The sequence below is a fragment of the Rhipicephalus microplus genome, chromosome X (genome assembly GCF_043290135.1).
Source record: "Rhipicephalus microplus isolate Deutch F79 chromosome X, USDA_Rmic, whole genome shotgun sequence".
Taxonomy (NCBI): Eukaryota; Metazoa; Arthropoda; class Arachnida; order Ixodida; family Ixodidae; genus Rhipicephalus; species Rhipicephalus microplus.
The window spans coordinates 242,590,182-242,610,532 of NC_134710.1; the positions used below are offsets into that span (position 1 = coordinate 242,590,182).

General features: G+C 45.5%; 2 long non-coding RNA genes across 2 annotated transcripts in view; both read right to left on the reverse strand.

Annotated features, from left to right (window-relative positions):
- Positions 1 to 20,351, reverse strand: part of LOC142776036 (uncharacterized) — a 108,609-nt gene that overhangs the window by 63,762 nt on the left and 24,496 nt on the right. The gene's annotated exons all lie outside the window — the stretch shown is intronic.
- LOC142777130 (uncharacterized) lies at positions 4,943 to 7,052 on the reverse strand. Its single transcript, XR_012887936.1, has 3 exons — positions 6,897 to 7,052; positions 5,497 to 5,582; positions 4,943 to 5,133 (listed from the first exon to the last, which is right to left on the reverse strand). It is a non-coding gene; the product is annotated as an uncharacterized LOC142777130 (long non-coding RNA).

Sequence of the window (20,351 nt, forward strand, 5' to 3'; positions counted from 1 at the left end):
TCTGCACGCCTGTGTTTTGATGGCACCCACATCTTCAAAATTTTATGTAACCCGAAAACTTCAAAATTACCTCAAACGTAAAAGTTAGCTTACATCTTCTGAACCAGTCGCCCTCGCAACAACTTGCATGATGTGAAATCTATATTCGAGACAAATTCATAATCTTTCCGACAATCTTTAAACCTGAAAAAAAATTTACTACGTGTACCAAACAGTCAACTTGTACAAGCGCGTATCTATACTTCTCGCATTCTATAGAAAAAGTGGTACTGATATAAAAAAGTACCCAGCTCCCGTCTGCATATTTCTCGGTAACGGAGGGACCACTATTCTGAGTATCACGCTGGTAGGAGAAACATACGGGCGCGGGATTTGCAGCGGAAATTCGGCAAGTGCAAAGAAGCGGTGTTCGTTGACGCGGCTCGTTACGCGCGCAAGCGCGGCTTAGTGGCTGTGGTGGTCGACCACGAAGGCGAATGCAAGACGAGCGTTACGGTTAAAACCCAGCACGCATAGACGGCCGAGGAGGTGGCCATCGCCCTTGCGGTGGCCATCACTGAGGCCGGAATAGTGATCAGCGACTCGCAAGTGGCGATACAAATCTATGCTAACGGCCGGGTGTCCCGGCCGTTAGCATAGCACGTTAGCACGATCAACGCGGAAAGAATACGAAACAAAAATGATACATTTGTGATATGGACACCTGCCCACACGCACTGCCCTCTGGCCAGCAACGAGGCTGCAGACGCGGCGGCTCGAGAGCTCACGAACCGAGCAGCTGCGCATGCCGCCTCTACCGAGGCCACACGCGGAAAAGTGTCGGAGTGGGAGGAACGTATGACTAGCTACAGTGAGATTACGCAGCACTACAAGTTCGATAGGCGTAAATACCCGCCACCACACTGCAAATTAACCAAGAATCAGTCAGTTGCATGGAGACCACTCCAAACAGACACTTTTCCAAATCCGGTCGCGGGATCGAATCCCGCTTGCGGTGGCTGCATTTCCGATGGAGGCGGAAATGTTGTAGGCCCGTGTGCTCATACTTGGGTGCACGTTAAAGAACCCCAGGTGGTCAAAATTTCCGGAGCCCTCCACTACGGCTTCTCTCATAATCATATGGTGGTCTCGGGACGTTAAATGCCACAAATCAAATCAACTTTTCCAAATCCATTGATCTTTCGCCTCTGTTACCCTGGCCTGTATTCGACAGATAAATGCAAAGCATGCGATCTCCGGGCAACGCTGGGGCTTATGTTATGGGAGTGCTGGAGTCTCAATGACGCAGTCAGCAGTACAAACGAGGAGGCACACAGTAAAAATTTTTACACCCAGAAGGGTGTAAATGAGCTTGTCCCGTGGACTACACCCTAAGGGTGTTAATTCAGCACCTTCCAAAAAGGGTGCTTTTTCATGCACCCTTAGAATAGGGTGTACATGTAAAAAAACTGTAGGGTGTTACAAAAACACCCTTAAGGAAGGGTGCCTTCGATGTCCATCACTTTTTTAGCACCCTCTGAGGAGGGTGCGAGAAGGGTGCACAAGGGTGTTGAGTGCCCATGGCAGGGGTGCCAGTATTCTTTTAGACTGCACTAATAGATATCGGCATGCACTGATTACACACTACTTGAAGAAAGTGGTCCTGATTATCAATGGTGCGCCACCTGTCGAGCTCCATTCATTGCGTCTGGGCAAAAATATAAACGCGTACTATCGTGTATGAACTTGTGCTGGATCTATATATACTTCACAGTATATGCATAATGCGCGTTACAGAAAATGAAGCCTTGATGTTCTTGCATATTGCGTTTATTTAATAGGCAAATAAAACAAACTTTTCTTCTGCCACACAACTTTTTCACCAGATATACGTTCACGTATACGTACACTACACATGCAACACCTCAAATGTTTATTATATTTATTCAGTTTCACTTCATTGACAATTCTTTGCAACATACAATTACACTGGTTTCAGTTTAGTATACTGCTTCAAGTACATAGAGACTACAAATGAAATATACGCTAATATATCCCTATAATTCTTTCAAGTATCTACAATCCCAGTGGTTTCCAGTTTAATACTCTTTCATGTACACAATCGGTTAATAGGAATGAAATACAGGCAAATATATACTTATGATTCTTTCAGATATATAAAATCACCATGATTTCACTATATACGCCTTTATGTACTCAATCGTTCCCAAGAAGTAATGCACACAAAAATATGTATGGATAGTGTTTTCAAATGTATACAATCACAGTGGATTAAGCTTTGTATTCCTGGATGTATAACAATTGGTTATGAGAAATGATGTACATGCAAACATATACGGGTTTTCGCACATATAACTTTAGCGAATACTTAAGAAACCAATACAATGATCAGAAACACAATAAGCTAAAAACGAACACAAAACTGAGTCAAAACACACAAAAAACAAAAGAGGTAATGCATAATTATGGCTAATGACACAGCTGGGGCACTTTATGCCAAATGTCCCAGCCATTTTGAAACCACCTCAAATGTATTCGAAAAACTCGTGCTGCATTGAAAATAGTGAACTTCTGGAATATTTAGGAGAGGAAAAATATTTGGTCATGTGGTTGCCCTCTGAACTTCCTGGAATGCCGTCTAGGTGTTGTGTGTGAAAAATTTTATGTTAAAAGCACCGCTCCTTCTTTACATACGAAACTCGGTCTACGTGTTACGTAACAAGAGCTTAATTTGGGAGAGTTGGTTCGTCGTGGTTGTGTGCTAGTCACAGCGCGACAACTTTAGGAAGAGACAGAAAGGACAGGAAAGAGCGCCGACTGTCGACTGAATTTAATGAATGTGCAACGAGCGCTTTTATACGGAGTACAAGAACCGTGTTCATGCGCGACGACACGTGTGAGCACTACAAAATAATCTTAACTGGGAAAAGAATACTCCCTCTCTGAAAGGATAAGTGAACGTGTAGTGATGCACTGATCATTGGTTTACCTGATAAAAAATACTTCTACAAACGTTAAATTGGCATTAAGTAAACCTATTCTCGTGACGAATAGGGCAAGATTGACTATTCCTGTTGCTGTTTAGTACACACACTTTTGAAAGCTTGCAAGAGGTGGAAAACAACACGCTAATATCATATCTGCTGGCTATTTTTTAATTGTGAGACACATGAAGTGGTATAACATGCAAAGGTTTTGGTCATTGTTTTTTGTTGGTCCTGTCTTCTTTAACTTTACTTTCTGCAGGAGGGTTTTGCAAACGGGTGTGATGATTCTGTTGGGATACCCAGTATCTTTTAGTCTCTTATACTGGTTTTCAAACCTGACCTCACCCTTGAGCTAACATGACTTCTGAAGGGTGGCCTGAGTACATGTGGTATCAATTCCTCTTTCTACTAATTTTGAATGCCCACTATGAAAAGGCAGAACATTCTTAGCACTCCTGGGCTGATAGCACCAGCCAATACCCCAAAAGCATCATCACACTTGTTTGCGAAACCCTCCTGCAGAAAGTAAAGTTAAAGGAAACAGGACCAAAAGAAAAAGAGAATGACCAATCACCTTTGCATGTCACACGGTACTACCTACATAAGGTGTGTCACAATTTTAGGAAAAGAGCCAGCAGATATGACATTGTGGTTTTCTACCCCTTGCAAGCTTTAAAAAGTGCATGTACTTAAAGCAACAGGAATAGTCCATCTTGCACCATTCCTCACTAGAATAGGTTTACTGAATGCCAATCTAATGTGTATAAGATGCCGCTAACATGTGGAAAAGTAAACATAGGACAAACTGGGCAATGCTTCAATGATCAAGCAAGACAGCATGCTTTAAATGTTAAGAAGGGCTATAGTAGTCTCATGGCCGGGCACCGTAAAGAATGTAAGTGTAGTCCTAGGTTTCATAAAACACGGTTTTTGAAAAAAAAAGCAAGCAGAAAAATGAGATTTTAGAACTCTTTATCAGGAAGGCCAAGGATCAATGCATGAGTACACCTTCACTTATCTTTTCCGAAAAAGAGTATTCTTTTCTCGGTTAAAATTATTTTGTCATGGTCACACATGTGTTGTTGCAGATGAGCCCTGGTCTTGTGCTCAGTATAAAAACGCTCGTAGCACCTTCAATAAAATTCAGTTGACAGCGCTCTTTACTGTCCTTGTTGCGATAAGATTTTTATTACAGAAAAAATTTCATTTTCTTACAATTCAGGTATAATGATAAGTTTTCATTGTATCACAACATGGAGCAAATTGCATCTCAATACGGACAAAAATCACAATTTTGTGAAATTCATGATATTTTCTCGTATATTTCAGCAGCTTGAGAGGTCTAAAGATATTTTTTCCTCAAAATATACCTTCTGTAGAGTAAGTATTCACTGCTCAGATATTCATACAAAGTGCAATATTGCAATAAAAATGCAAACATAACACATTTTGGCTTTATTCTTGGAAGCGAATGTGGCAAAAAAATGCACTATTATTATTGAGCTTCAAATACCTTACAGAAGCACATTTACTTAACAGGTAGACCGAATTTGCTTTAGAAAAAACAAGCGGTAGTTTTAAAACGAAATTTTCCACAAACAGCACACAGACGGCATTATGCCAGGAAGTTGTAAGCCAGCCACATGAACAAAACTTTTTTTCTCGCTGAAATATTCTAGCAGTTCACTGTTTTCAACGCAGTAAGTCAGCACTTTTTTTTTCAAATACAATTCAGATGGTCACCAAAGTGGCTGGGACGTTTGGCATGGAGTGGTCCAGCTATATTTAAGCAAAATAACTTACACAAATAACAATGTTTGTTCATCTACCATGACCACACTAGAAAAAGTTGTTCAGGCATTGTGACACTAAAATTTTCAGTGTCGTACTGCCTGAACAACTTCTTTGATAAACTCCAAACTCACGCCGACAAAAAGCCGCTCAGTCACGGTGGATGTTAAAGGCCTTGCGGCCGTAGACAATGTTGAAAATAAAAAAAATCAACTCATCAGTGCTGTCACTCCTTCTTCGTCATTACTGACACGGAAGATTTTTCGGTTATCCATGTGGAGGTTCAGGAAGTAGGCTTGCTCTAGGCTGGGGCCGGGGGGTAGACTACGCAGGACGTCAGCGGCACCCTCTCATCCTGTAATAAGTGCAAATATGACTTCTCATAAAAGGATGTTCGTGCTGTTCTGGCAGCACCATATATAAAGAATGTGTAGTGTGTATCCTTCGAAATGGCGTGTAATTGACATTACACTGAACTTGAAGCATACAACCCATACATTCCAATAATTTCGTATGATAAAGATAAGAGTTTTCCAGCATACAGCAAATTCCCGAAATGAGGTGAAGTGTAAGATTACAGCTCGAAAATGGCACTTACGCTGCCTGAACTCACCTAAGAATCAAATTCCTTCTAGGGTAGTGAGCCAGTGTGAAAAACAATTCCTAAAGTACAACGTTCCGAACATGTAGCATTAATCAAAATGCACAAGAAACTTACCTCTTCATGTACAAACAGTGAAGACATCTCTGCTTTTTCTTTTACATGAGAACAAATGATCTTGGGCGTGGCACTAGCGAAGAGGTCTGCAAAAAAAAGTAAAAGATTTACTGACTTTAATCACGCCTCTAACAATCTGAGGAATTGTTACAAGTCACCAATCAGTGCAATTCTGACTGCCTCTATAAGGGCATCAAAAATGAACAATTTTCTCGTTCTTTCTACTCTCACAAGACGCTCCGTCAATGGAATCTAATCCAAATTTGACGCTGTGCTTCCTATTTGCCTGCTTTCGAGACGTAGGGCTGCGAACATGTGTTTTGTGCACCTAATCTAGCACAGAAATTCGTCATCTATAATTCAATCATCTTAATTCATTGTAATTTGATAAAAGATCTGATAGCTTGTCCAGTTTTTAAAGAGTTGCGGGCCTGCAATAGGCATTGCCTTGCACGTATGAAAGTACTTTTTTTTTTAAAAAAATTCAAAGCTTGCTTTCAGAAAAAGCGTCTGGCATATTTCGACAACCAAGCCCATCCTCTGATGGCAATCAGGGGCACGCTATTAGCGATTATTGACTACGGGATTTACAAACGTAACCCGTGCCTAAATACTCAGTTAAACACAATCACGCAAGTAAGAGCGCTCGAACGACACCAACGCGCGCGGACGCCGACTACGTTGCATCAGCCATGGCTTATGCTAGAGCTACCGCACATAGCTCCAACAGTCACGTATACTCTCGTGATTCTGTTATAACGCCGAACATTATCGCAGATGAAAGCGAAGCACGAAAACAGGAAACAGAAACGAGGGAAAACAACGCACGGCGATGGCCACAACAACGCGCCTTTGGAAGTCTGCTAGATCTTTCCCTGTTGCTGGTGGCACTTGTCCTAAATAGCTTAAAAGACCGAGGCGCACGTGCTGGGAGCATCGCGGCATATCAGCACCTCCAACTATACCGTCTTTAAGCAAAAAAAAGCCATTTCGTACAGTGCGCCTCTGTACATAATTTTTGCTTTTTCTTTCTTTTTTTGCGCTTACACCTAAAGAAGCACGTTGCACATTTGAGTATTAATAGAAATGTTGTACGATGTAGCCCAAAGCACATCTTAAAACAGTATCAATCACTTTGTGCAGTGTAGAGACAATGTGCGATCAGCAACTAATCCCGCCCTTGTTAAGTGATCACATCACTCACTGTAAGAGTGATGCAGGCACTTACACAACATCGCGCATAGCAGTGTGAACTCGTTAAGTCACACGTTTAATCGGGCATCTGCAACAGGCCCGCGAACGCATGCTGTTGTAAATGGCTGGCAGCCTACTTCGGCAGAGCTGCTGCAGGCGCCCAGCTAGCGCTGTATGATTACTATTTACGAAAGCAGTACACTCACCGTTAACAGGCCCACGTTGTCCGTGTCCGCCACTCCATGAATATTCCTTAATCCGAGCGTCACTTCGAACACGGTGTCATGCGTGACCACCATTGAATATGCGCCTGTTCGCTAGAATACACACAGCGACCAAGACCCCAGACCAACGCAACGCATTTGAAAGACGATGAGACAGAGAGAGCGACGTTGAGAGAGAGAAGGAGGAGGCACTGGCGGCTGCTAAAGCCCCGCGGCGGCGCCGCAGCTGTCGACGCAGGTGTTCGGTGACGCAACTATTCGCTTATCTACGCTGCCGTTGTGGGAGCAACGCTGGCCGGGGTGAGCGGGGGGGGAGGAGCGGGAAACTCGCCAGGACGGCGCCGAAGAGCAAACGCTATGGCGCATACGGCGGACGGCCGTTCCTCGCGGAATGACTACTTGTAAATGGCAACTCTCCTTCCAGCCAGTCGCACAGCGACGCAGGTTATTTACCAGCCTCGGGTTCCTTGAGTATTTTGACGGAATGCGATTGCAGTGGGCGAAAAATAGTGAAGCAAAACATGCGGAAAACAAAGTGCACCATGGAATGGCCAGAAACAATAATTATTTCGTCCTCGGTGACATTAGCGGGAGAGCATCGCTACACCTTTTTCCAGAGGAATTTCTTTTTGCATTGTCTGTGTCTGGCACTTCCGCGTATGGTGCCGCAAACACTGAATGCGTAGTCGAAGCTGGAACAAATTAATCCACAGTCGCGGATGTTTAGAAGGCTTGTCACGCACCACGAAACATGCCGAGGTTGTTATAACAAACTGTTTGCTGACCACATGATCAGCACATAATTCCATATGGTTACCCAATGAGCTAGCTAAGCACCTGTAGCAAAGGCAGGGCACGTTGTTGTTAAACGTTGTTAATATAAACGATGGTTGTGCATTAGTGCAGTGACAGCTTTCCGTGTGAATTGGTCATAACCAACGTTTTCGAGCGTAGAAGTGCCTCAGCGGACCTAATCAGCTACCACAACAAGTTCGTAAGCAACGATGAGGTACGAAAATGTGCAGCTGTTTTGCATGTACTGAATAGTCCGTGTACAGTGCGTTGATCACCGCCATTCCTTAAGCCACCTCCCATATAGTCTCCCAGTCTGAACAGGTGTGGGACCTTAAACAATAAGAAGCAGTGCCTCCCCCCCCCCGCACACACACACACACGAAATTCGAGGGCGCACGGGCTGATACACACGCATACTTATTCACAGGCGCACACACATACACGTATACACACGTACGGCCACACACACACGCGACCGTAAACGCACGCATGCATGGGCGTACACATGTGCACAGGCACGCTTAACACAAGCACGGACTCGCACATACACGCGCACGCACACATGCACTGGTGTACACACAATCGCGCTTACACGCACACACACCCACCCATACTCGGGCGAACATTATTTGTGTGTATATAATCCATAGCAAACTTGCAGCTTATAACCAACGCTAAGGAAAGCTTTCGTAACATGGATTGCAGTTAATTGCCATTATAGATGAAACGCGATTTGCTTCTGCTGACATTCTGCTGTATTCGGAGAGCACCTTCACACATTCTAAGTCAATTACGCCGTCATTTAACGCAAGGTCCACATATTCGTGCAGCAGCTGCGCTGCTCGGCCGCCAATCAGAAGGTCGCGGGTTCGATGCCGGCCGTGGCAGTCGAATTAAGGCGGAGGCGAAAAGGTAGAAGCCTTTGCACTGTGTGATATGAGCGCTCAATAAAGAACACCAAATGGTGAAAATCTCTGCAGCTTTCCACTACGACGACCCTCATAATCATATCGAGGTTTTTGAGACATAAAATCCCAAATATTATAATTATGTGATCTTCTTATGCTGCATATTCCATCTGATGAATCGGCACCTACACCCTTCTTAGGCACAAAAGCACCCTTAGAGCCTATTTTAGGGTGCTATTGAGGCAAGCACCAAAACAAAGGGGTGCTCTTTTTTTCAATCGACCATTTATGGGCGTTAAAGGGTGTTGCAAAGAAAAAGCACCCTTTTTACACTCTTTTGGGTGCAAAAATTTTTACTGTGCAGTCTCAAACCACAGGGCGCGCTGGCAGGCGGCTCTGCTCAGCTCCGCATTAGAACAACAACTATGGGCTGTCCAGCGAGCCGAGGAAGCCGCCAGAACCCAAGGGCTCGCGGCTGATGTCTAGGCCGGGGTTCAAGCCCACCCCGATTTATCATCGCCGGACTCTTAATAAATGTTGTTTCTCTCTCTCTCTCTCTCTCGCCTGCACTTCCTTGACACCATATTGTGTAGATACCCACGTTCATCTCATGTCGGGGAAAATGACAGTGTTTCCATCAACTCACTTCAATCTGACCACACTATCAATGATATCAGCTTTCGCTTCCTTAGTTAAAGAAGTAAGAAAACATCTTATACAACACTGCACACGCATAGATTGGGATACCGTACGTGAGAATAATCCAGAGACAATACTGCTAGCGGGGACCCTTGCCACGTTTCTCAATGATGAGGGCCCTGCGCCCCTGCTTTGTAAAATGGAGCAAACCATGCGATGTGTGTGCGCGTCAAATTTTGTGACTCTTTGTTACTTCCCTTTTCTTTTTGCTTTTTCGCCTCCCAGTGCCGGGCAGCAGATTAAAGGCCTATACCGTGCCGGTTTATTTTTCAGTTTCTCTGTGTGGTACGCACTGGGCAGCGTATTCCTCACAACTTTCCCATTGGATTTCGTTTAGGTACACAAAAACTTTTTAGATAAGCCAGGACAGGTGGACCCTCCAGCTAATTTTATCAGTGCTTTTTCATGGCAACAGTATGGCTGTGGAAATATACTAAATTTTACAAGAGGTAATGCAGCGACACAGTGCCCTCAACAATATTTCCAACCCGTTTATCTAAACATAATACGAATAATATTCTAAAAACGGTACAGGTAAGATGAAGTACTAGGCAGCAGGAAATAACTCAAACTCATAATGCAATTTCAGATCATTGCGTGTCGCCCTGAGACATTCAAGGTATACTTCTTGTGCTAAATGGTTTCTAAACCCAAAAACTTTAGAAAAAAAAACAGGAGATAGGAGAAGACATAGCGCGATTACGTTGAACTACGTCCCATCCGATGCAGCGCACAAGGCAGCAAGCAGAAACAATTAATAGTGAACACGTAGATTCGGCAAGCCTGTAGCGCTCTCTTTCAGCTGCTAGACTTCTTAACAGTGCATTTTTAGTGCTAGAAACTAAGGTAAGTTTAATGTAAAACTATTACATTCTTCCCTATTTAATGTTTGCAGTTTGCTCACTGCGATTGGCTGAAAGCTTTCAAGTTAACCGCACGTGGCTCGCATATGTCACGTGATGCAAAGAGAACAGAGAAAACAGAGAATGAGCACGCACGCACGTGCGCACTTACGAAAAATTTAGTGTTACATAGGTAGTTCCGACGAAAAAATCGGCCTTTTTACATGATACCCGCTCACGGTGGTATAGCGGTTATCGTGTTCGACTGCTGTCCGCCGAAGCGGGGCGCGTACGGCCATCTAATGCACAATTCGGCCGAAAAAGGAATCAATAAGTTTGAGCTTTGCACCTTTGTCGCTATACTATCCAGTAGCAATGATGAAAAATTTTCGGACAGAGCCTTCATCGCCCGTGCGTCGCGCGACGCTGACAAGACCTTGGCAACTTGCAACGCCGCAACCACATGAGCCCACTGCGGGCCACTACGTTATTTCGAACGAGAATGAAAGCTTTCAACAAAATCGGAAAACAAGGTGGAATTTGCAATTTTGTTTGGATAAATCAGTTCTGGCGCAATATACGCATATTCAGTAGAAATATTAGCTTTGGTTTAACGTCTGAAAAGGACAATTAGATTATCATGCCGTAGTGGAAAAAAAGTGTACCTAAATCTATGTACACGCCTCCAATAAATATGCAGCCGCGCCTTGGCCGCTATTTGATTTTACGCTTCGGCGGACAGCAGTCGAACACGATAACCGCTATACCACCGTGAGCGGGTATCATGTAAAAAGGCCGATTTTTTCGTCGGAACTACCTATGTAACACTAAATTTTTCGTAAGTGCGCACGTGCGTGCGTGCTCATTACATTCAATGAAAAACGTTTTTCTTTCTCTATCTGGTGCGCCCAAACGACTTTATGGCAATCGGGACAGCCTTAATTGCTTCCGCCCCTCTTACACGGCGCTGTTTCCTCGAGTAATAAGTTGCTCTTTCCGAGACCTCGGTAATGGCAGTGCCTAAATCAAGGTAGTGGCATAACCAGGCTGTCGTTAAAGGGTTAAACATTGCGTATGAAACAATTTTATCGCCCTCGTCCGTCTTATAGCCCATGGTGTAGAAGGACGCTTTGCGGCCGGATATTCGCCTGTCGCGCTCGCCCGCTGAGGGGAAACGAGGGACTAACACTGGCCCGCACAGGCAAGCCGCGCTTGTTCGACGCGATACTCGTAGCGCGCGCTTCAAACACAAGTAGATGCGGTACGGCCAGCCGGGACAAATAATAGCTGACACGCGCACTCGACAACCTTTATACTTCCCGACCGCAGAGCGATGGAAGGTGGGCCAAAGCGCATCACAGCGTTACTCTCTAAACAGGCCTGCCATAAAATGCCAGCTGGCAGCGATGGCGTCGAAGTCAGCGAGCCTAGCGCAGTGCAGCCTTCGTTTTCACCACCGATGCCGTCGCGAGGCCGAGCATTCTCTATAAAAAGCCGGCGGCAGACGACAAAACGACAGCTTGGAGCAGGTTATTGGAAACTTGTGACTTGCCCACTTCTCGTTCGCCTCCTCGCCGCATTTGTTCTCTTCGCGCGGCGCTACGCCAGTCATCTGTTGATTGCCTCTTTTTTTTTTTCGTTCACACTGTATAGGTATAGGGAAACAATTTGGAACTGCTGTTAACCCTTCCTGTTTTTTTTTACTTTTCGGCATTCACAAATGCAATTTTAACTTCTGCTAGCAACTCTCCGGACGTCGTTCTCTAATGTCTAAAAACAGAAAGGGGAGTTGCGTGTGAAGTTGCCACTTGGTGAAGCGAAACGAAGGCTCCATACTAAAAGGCCAGCTCTGTTCTTTAAATTAACAGCCACCTGTCACCAGCAGGAAAATCCTTCACACAAAGACGACAGTTGAGAAAAGAATTTTCGCTTGCGGTTAAAAAATGAGCATCAGCATAACAAATTATGTCAATCATGAAGTGAGAACAATTGCCTATTTTAAATACCTTCTTTTGCTTTACAATAATAAGCGCGAATTTCCCCAGAAGAGCCTGCATTGTTCTGGGGTTGGGTTAGCGACGAGCTGTTGTTCGACTCAAAAAAAGCTCCACCCATGTTTCCTGAAAGTTACACTGAAATTTCTTTAGAAACTAATTTCCTCCCCTTGGTGTTGGCGGGTACATTGTTAGTGAAGAAACGCGGCCAGTGGTCAGCAGCGCGTTCGAACAGAATATTGTGCGCTTGTCACATTTGAATCTATGGTGTTTAGCATATTCAAAGCAGCGTCGCTTTTATTTCATAACCGAACGTCTGTGTATACCGTGTATAGTCAACAGGAGCACCAATAATGAGAAGAGAAAATAAAATTGCACTGAATCATCTGAACAGGGTGGTTTCCCTCAGCGCACTAAAGGAGCTCCAACGTTCGAAATACCGTTTCTCTTTTTGTAGTTTTTTTTCTGCCAGGAATAAGTAGGTGCTTTAGCCGCACATAGCATGTGCCACACTACTTTCGCGCCGCGCACTGCAGCCTGGTGTACGTGAGACCCGCAGTCACGCTTGCGCACGTACAGACGCGCATGCCCGTCTGCCACTGTGATGGCTCACACAGCCCAGTTCACGGGAAATTGATCCTCGGAGAACACTCCCTCGATTTCCAACTTTCGTTCCATCCGAAGCGAAATAGAGGAGGGCGATATATCGAGAAAGAAGCGCCGCACATAAAGGCGTGCGCTTTGGCCTCGGTAGAGTCCTCCCGCGGCTCCTGCCCACGCGTCCCCTGCTTGTGCGTCTTTTCGTCATGTTTCTCCCGCAAGCTCCTTCCCCTCCAAGCCTCCGTGCGCCGTCGTCAGGACCATTGTTATTAAATTTTGTTCGGCGAGAAAGAACGCGGTGGGGACGGCGTTTACAGCGAGGAAGATGGAGAAATAACTTGCCGCCTCATCGCCGCTTTCTCGTCGTTTTTCCGGTGTTGTTATTTCTCCTTCGTGGCCACACACTTCTTGCCTTCGCGTCGCCGATTTCTCGCTTTCAAAGAGCTCCACCGCTCGCTTCAGCTGTCTCGCTTGTATTGCTTCTTCTTCTTGCAGGTTAAGTCCCCCCCCCCCCACACCCCACCTTTTAAGTTCAAACTGAAAATGACGACTTCGAAAGCAGCATTAAGCCGATGTGGACGACTGAGCTCACACTTTGTCGTCCTTCTTGACCTCGTCCGTGTTTTGCTTGAAGCGGGTGCGCGTTTGTTTTCTGCGTGGCTGGCTTAGGCCGACAACTTCTGCGTGGGCTCGGGACATCTTTCGCGACAGTGTGTGGTCATTGAAGTGTAAGGCAATTGTCGCTCTTAGAGTGCCGCCGAGATGTCTTTTCTTCGTTCTACAAAGCTAAAATATATAATATAAGAGTGGGTATATGGGTAAAGTAAAGTGGAAACAATTTTGGAAGAGGAAACACGTTGCGATTAATTTTGTTGACCAGACAAAAAAGAACAATTTTATTGTGAGACTCAGAGTAGATTGTGAGCATTGCCATCTGTGAAACCGTCAAACGTTGTTTGTTTTGAGTTGCCCAAATAGCGCCGGTCTTGGAGGAAATTTGCTGGATTTAGTTTACTGGCGCGTTTTGCTACAACAGTAGCTATCATGGCCTCACTGCTCGAGCCACTTTGATGTCTGACAGTAATCTCATAGTGTTTCGCAATGAGTTTACTCTCTGAGCTTCGCAAAAAAAAAAAGGACTGACGGACAAATGCGGTGCTCAAACCTGAGTAAATGCGACCTTCAGGCAATGTTGCATTTTAAAAACTTGCGTCTTTTTTTCGTCGTATTCATATACTGGCTTTAGTGGCTTTCGCGGAAAGGCTAAACAGATACAAGAACGAATATCTCTAATGGCGATGCAAACAAAGGTTAAGGTTGAAAGTTGGGTGAGTTGGCGATAGGTGACGTTTACGTGTTAAGCAGTGCACGTACACAAGCACAAAAGGAACGAGATGACGAGACGACTGCTGCACTTGCAACTAGTTTATTTTGAAGAATACTTTATAAATATGCACACATGACAGCATACCATGTGGGACAACAACATTCAAGTTACAACGTTTTCCGGCGATCTTTCAAAAAAGGCATGTCGCTAGTAATATGGGTAATGGCGTTCTATATCACTAAAAAAATGAGTGATTGCATCAGCCAAGAATCGGCAGTTCTGAGCGATTGAGAAGTGTCTTTTTCAAAAAATTGGCGGAAATAATTATAACTTGAACGTCATTGTCCCACGTGGTATGCTATCTGTGTATATTTACAATGTTTTCTTCGATATAAATTAGTTGCTAGTGTAGCAGTTGTCTCGTTATCTCGTTCCTTTTGTGCCTTGTGGCTCTGAATTGCTCCACACTTAAACACTCGACGAATACCAATAACGTTTTTATTTATTCGTTGGATGGAAACGCTCGGAAAACATTCAAACTTCACAAGAACTTAGGAAAGTTATAGTTCCGGTACAACCCCCTCACAAATATACAATACCTCACTGTAGAAAATTCTATGGGGTCTTTTACATTGTTTAGATCTATAATCTTTTGACAGAAATGGCTTGTTTCTTGCATTGCAGTTTGGTCACATCGCTTCAATTTGTCTGTCGTCCACATACTGCTGTAAAATCATATGAAATATTTTGTGGAACAAGGTGGCAGTGAATATCACACGGGGGAGGATCAAGCGCTGAAGATCTTTTCAAGAGGTTCCTTGAAGTAAAATTTGAAAAAAATGACACTATATACCTCGAATATAAAGTATTCTTTTATGCTTATTGGTACATGAAAAATAATCAAGCTTGTATAAAAGAGTAACCTAGTACAATTGCCTCCATAGCAAGTGAAACTTATTAGTGAGCACTTACTGCTTCAATAATGTCGATTTGATCAATATGAGGGTTTAACATCCCAATACCACAATATGATTACGAGAGACGACGTAGGGAAGGGCTACGCAAATTTCGACCACCGGGGGGTCTATAACGTGCTCCCGAATCTCAGCACACGAGCCTACTGCCTCAAGAATGTCACTTGTGTATTAGTAAAAGTTTTCGGTTACATTACCGATGCCTTTCCTCCAATTTTATATGTCACAATTGTCTTAGCTTACTTGCCCACGAAAAGTACGCCTGTAAGTTGTGCTCATTGGTAGGAATTCATTATCGCCTTTGTTGTCTCTTGCTCGTATCCTGCGTTCGAGTTTGCACGCTCACTCAATCTTACTATGAGACCAGAAAAAAAAACGCACATAGCTTGGCGTAAGGCAAGACATAGCAGAGCTCAGCGACTTTGGTCTGGTCCTGGCCATACGAGGTGATGCCAAGTGAGGCTTAGTCATGTGAAGGAGCCCAAACTGATGTGAAGTTCCCGTTGCGTCTAGCACAGTCGGTCGTACCATGTGGTGGACAAGTTTAAACAAGTCGAGTCCAGAAGTCTCGCTTGTTAGCGCACTGCGACTCCCGGTGAGCGGCTCCCTCATCGACAGTGCTGGAGTGACATACAGTGCGAACCTTCTTCGGCCTCCCCGTGTCTGCGTCTGCCACCGCGCACCTCCACCGCTCACCGGTTTTTACAAAACGAAGAAACGTATGCGCAGTTGACCGTGAAGTCACGTCAAGCGTAAGAGAATGGTTGCATGTAGCCTAGAGTTTCCTAAATATACACGAGAGGGAACTCTGGCGCTTGTGTCTATGGGAGATGCAACGCACAGCGCTTCAGCGGGCATGGGAATTATGGGCATGACGTGAATTTACCTGGTGTTCGTACTTTACGTTTCTTCGCACTTCGCATTGCTTGAAGCTACTTTGTCACGAAACAACAATCGACAAATCTTCTGCAGTTGCTCTTCACCAACTTAATCTCTTAGGTTTACCACTTCAAATGGGTCACAAATTGAAATACGGTTTGTCTTTTTTTTCTTCAAACTAAACCAAAACACAACTGTAAACGAAGCCAAAAACGCGTTCGCCGCCCACAAGCACGAAGACTAGCCAATGCTATCCCCTACCTATAATTCCTAAGTTCGCCAAACGATCGCAGTGCCAGTGTCCCCTCTAGTTAGTTTTAGGAAACTCTATGGCGAACACTGTCCAGGCAGTTGGCCTGGTGATGGAGTAGTGTATGGGCTAGCAATGCAGGTGCACAGTTGTGCAACCGGTTGCTAAACAACACGGAGTGACGTCATTGCTGCTCGAAGATTTTTTGCGGGTGTTTGACAGATAAATGCTGGCTTAGAGAGCCCCCCCCCCCCTTCCCCGCTGGTCAATTGTGTTTATGACACAATAAGGCTTCACTAGGTATGACTCAGACACAGGAAAATCTCGCCATTATTCAGTGCCACATTTTGTGCTAGAGACCTCGCACCTAGGAGCAGAGCCCCTTTACATGCTGCCTATATATATGATACGCAATACGTGGCCTTCCCAGCTCCATAATTTTTAAATGCGAACGCATTTTTTAATCGGGCTATGTCAAGGGTCGTCGGGATCCATCTACCGCCTTCTCGCACGTTCCTAGCAGCCGGAGCTCCCACCATGTCACGCTTCGGCGTCGGCAGCTGTCATCAGCAGCTGCGGGCGTGCGCGCTTATCCTCGCGCAACCGGAGCCCCCACCTCCTTGACTTGAACGCGTTTTGACCGAGAATGCTAGCCCCTGGAACTGGAAACGCATATCACGTTTCTGAAGGGCAGAAAAAAAAGTAGCTCCTATAAAACGCAGACATAATGCATAGTTTGTCGATGCTCCGCTCAAAAGTTAATAGGGAGTTTTAGAATAGCGCACGGTGAGCCCTTACGGTGCTGTCGCTGCCGCTGCGCATGCGTCGTAACGCGAGTCGGCGTTCGCGTTTGCGGACCGCACGCAGAAAATCCAAAATTGCGTGCGGTAATGGCGGCCCGCATGTGCCCGCAAGTGCTGGTTTGATTGATTGATTGACTTGTGGGGTTCAACGTCCAAAAACCAGCATATGATTATGAGAGACGCCGTAGAGGAGGGCTCCGGAAATTTCGACCCCCTGGGGTTCTTTAACATGCACCCAAATCTGAGCACACGGGCCTACAACATTTCCGCCCCCATCGGAAGTGCAGCCGCCGCAGCTGGGATTCGATCCTGCGACCTGCAGGTCAGCAGCCGAGTACCTTAGCCACTAGACCACCACGGCGGGGCCGCAAGCGCTGTGTTCGAGGCTACGGTGTCGCTGCGATCGTGCGTTGCGGTTCGCAGCAGGGCAAACGCTATTCTAAAGCTCTTATGGCGCCCGCTTCGCCCGCAACGCCCGCAGCGCTTGCAAACGGTATTCTAAAACTCCCTAATATCATAACTGTGGGGGCTACGCCGAATCGGCTGAGCTTCTCGAAACTCGATCGGCATCTTCCCGAGCTCTGGCGACACATCTTTATGAAGGAGCCAACAGTACGAAAATGTCAAATCCGCTCCTCAGCGCGCTGCGTTTCATTGGTTACGACGAAACCAGTCATCGCGTCAAGAATGGTCGACTAAGTTGGGCGGTTTTTTCTAACCTGAGGTACCTTCTTTCATTGGTTTGTCATTCCACTGAGTGCAGAACTGCACCCATGCAATAATAGTTTCAGAACCTTTTTTTGATTATATTTTTAGAAGCAAGAGGTGTCTTTTTTTTAATTATCAGCCCGGTGGCCTCTGAGAGCAGCACCGACCGAGTGTCTTACAACATCGCAATCGCCGCTAAACCCAATACACGTGTCAATCATCATGTTCAGCCTGTACAATCTAGCGCGCTGTTCGGCTGATGCTCGTCTTCTTTGTTGTCATCGCCCTCTAGCTCTCGAGCACGTGAGGCTGGCTAATTAGCTATTTGGGACGAAGCTTCTAAAGTCGTGGGTCTGTCCCTCATAGCTCGTGGTACGTGACCGCCTAGTCCGATGACTCACTCAGCAAGTGCGGACGGACGGACAGACGCATGGGCAGACGGAAGACAGAAGATTCACGGTTTACCAATAATACAGTCTGAAGCTTCACTTCACTCGTCATTATTCACTCCATGGATATGCCGTTATTTTTTTAGCTGCGCAGTATAGCTGGCCACTAAGGCCAGGACATGCTATGACCAGGCTAATTACGCCAAGTCATAGTAAGGCTGAGGTAATTACGCCACATTTTACAATGACCGTGCAAATGAAGCCATATAAAGCTAGAACCAGGCTAACTAAAGCGTGCTAGTTGATAAGCTAACTATGCTAATTAACTCAACGTTACTTGTGAACACGCTCAGTAAAATATGATAATTAGCACTTACTAACGTAATTGCCATTAGTATCCTTCTAATCAATACTACATTTACTTGCTCCATACTTATCATTATTCTGCTAATTGTGCCCGAGGTAAATACGTTTTCATTTAGACCTTATCAATGAAGACAAGACAGCCCAGTGTAATGGTCTTTAGGCGTCGGCCAATTAGTACAATAACATTAAGACAGAGCTTATGGGGTCTTCACTCAAAAGCCGATCATGCACATGTGTAGACGACCACATTTAACCATATGGTGTAGTAGCGTAATTTTCACGGGGACGAAGAGGACAAGAACACACGACACTCGCTACTGTTCTTGTCCTCTTCGTCCCCGTGAAAATTGCGCTACTACACCATATGGTTAAATGATGTCTCACCAACTAGCCAAGCTCTCAACCCTACTGTAGATGACCAACTTAAAAAGCTGCAAGAAGTTAGGTTATCACAAGCTCCTCTATGGCTCCAGCCTTGCACAAGTAGTGTAAGCTCACCAAATTACTTTGTATGCAAAGAAGCTACCGCGTAATGCTCACTGCATCAAATGCTTCATATAATCACACCTGCACCACCACAGCCATGAATTGAACTCGGGCCTTCTCAAAATCAACGAATTTGTATCCGAGGTTCACGGGTCAATCAGTTTAATTTACAGACCCCCGTGGGGAATATCGGGTACGCCCACCACGTTCGCTCTTGCCAAGGAGCAGTGATCACGTCGAACGGCCCGATTAATCTATCAGCTTTATCGCGAAGACTATGCGCAGACGCACGCAGAAATAGAAGTGATCTCACCACGCGGCCGCGATGCTTCGCATTCGATTTCACCGTGCTCACAACGTATCGAAACACATGCAGCCGCGTTGCCGACATGATGCGAGGGTCCCTCGTGACCACCTGTCCTCATATATATCTGCAATACTTAATTGTGGCGAAACGAGCAGCACAAGAGTGCTGCGTGTGTACCCTTGCTGCCTTCTAGACTGGAAATTTTCATGTTGCCCTGCGAGGTACTATCGAATATATCAAGCAACAACCGGCTAATCGATGGGCAGTATTCTGTGACTCCAAGGCGGCTCTATACAATGTCTTTCATCGGCACTTCGTCGCGGGTCGTACGAACAACTGGTATGGAAGATCAGAGAAATGCCACACTATGCGACCGAACAAGGACACAACGTTGTGTTCCAGTGGATACCAAGTCATTGCGGTATCTCTGGCAACGACCTCGCCGATTAAGCAGCCAGAAATTCACACGTACAAACAAACCCTGTGTCCGTACCTTTATCTAGGATTGAGTCGGCTAGATACCTAAATAAGCTGGCGCAGGACATGACACTCCAGAAGTGGCAGTCGTCACAATTTGCACATCATCGACTATATTCTCTCGACCCATCTCTACGACTGCGGCTACCCTCTGGTCTTTCTAGGGAAAAAGGCACAGTGTTGTGCCGTCTGCGTCTGGGCGTAGCCTTCACCAATTCCTACTCATTTAAAATATGGATGGCCGACAGCGCGGAGTGCAGCGACTGCGCCGTCAATGAGACTATTGAACACATGTTACTGCCCGGCATACACAAATGAGAGGTTTCACATGCGCAGTGTTTTAAATCAACTGGACAGAAGTGATTTCACTGTCGAGAAAGTATTGGGACCATGGCACGGCCCATCCGATTTCCGAAAGGCAACGAAAGCACTGTTGCATTTTTTCAAAGACATCAGACTGTTTCATCGTTTGTGATGGTGAAACTGTTACGCATCGGCCCAGACAGTCACCTTTTCTCTCCTCCTCTACAAATTTCCTTCCCCCTTCCCCTTCCCCAGTGCAGGGTAGCCTACCGGGGCTCAGCCCTGGTTAACCTCCCTGCCTTTTTCTTTGTGTTCTCTTTCTCTCTCTCT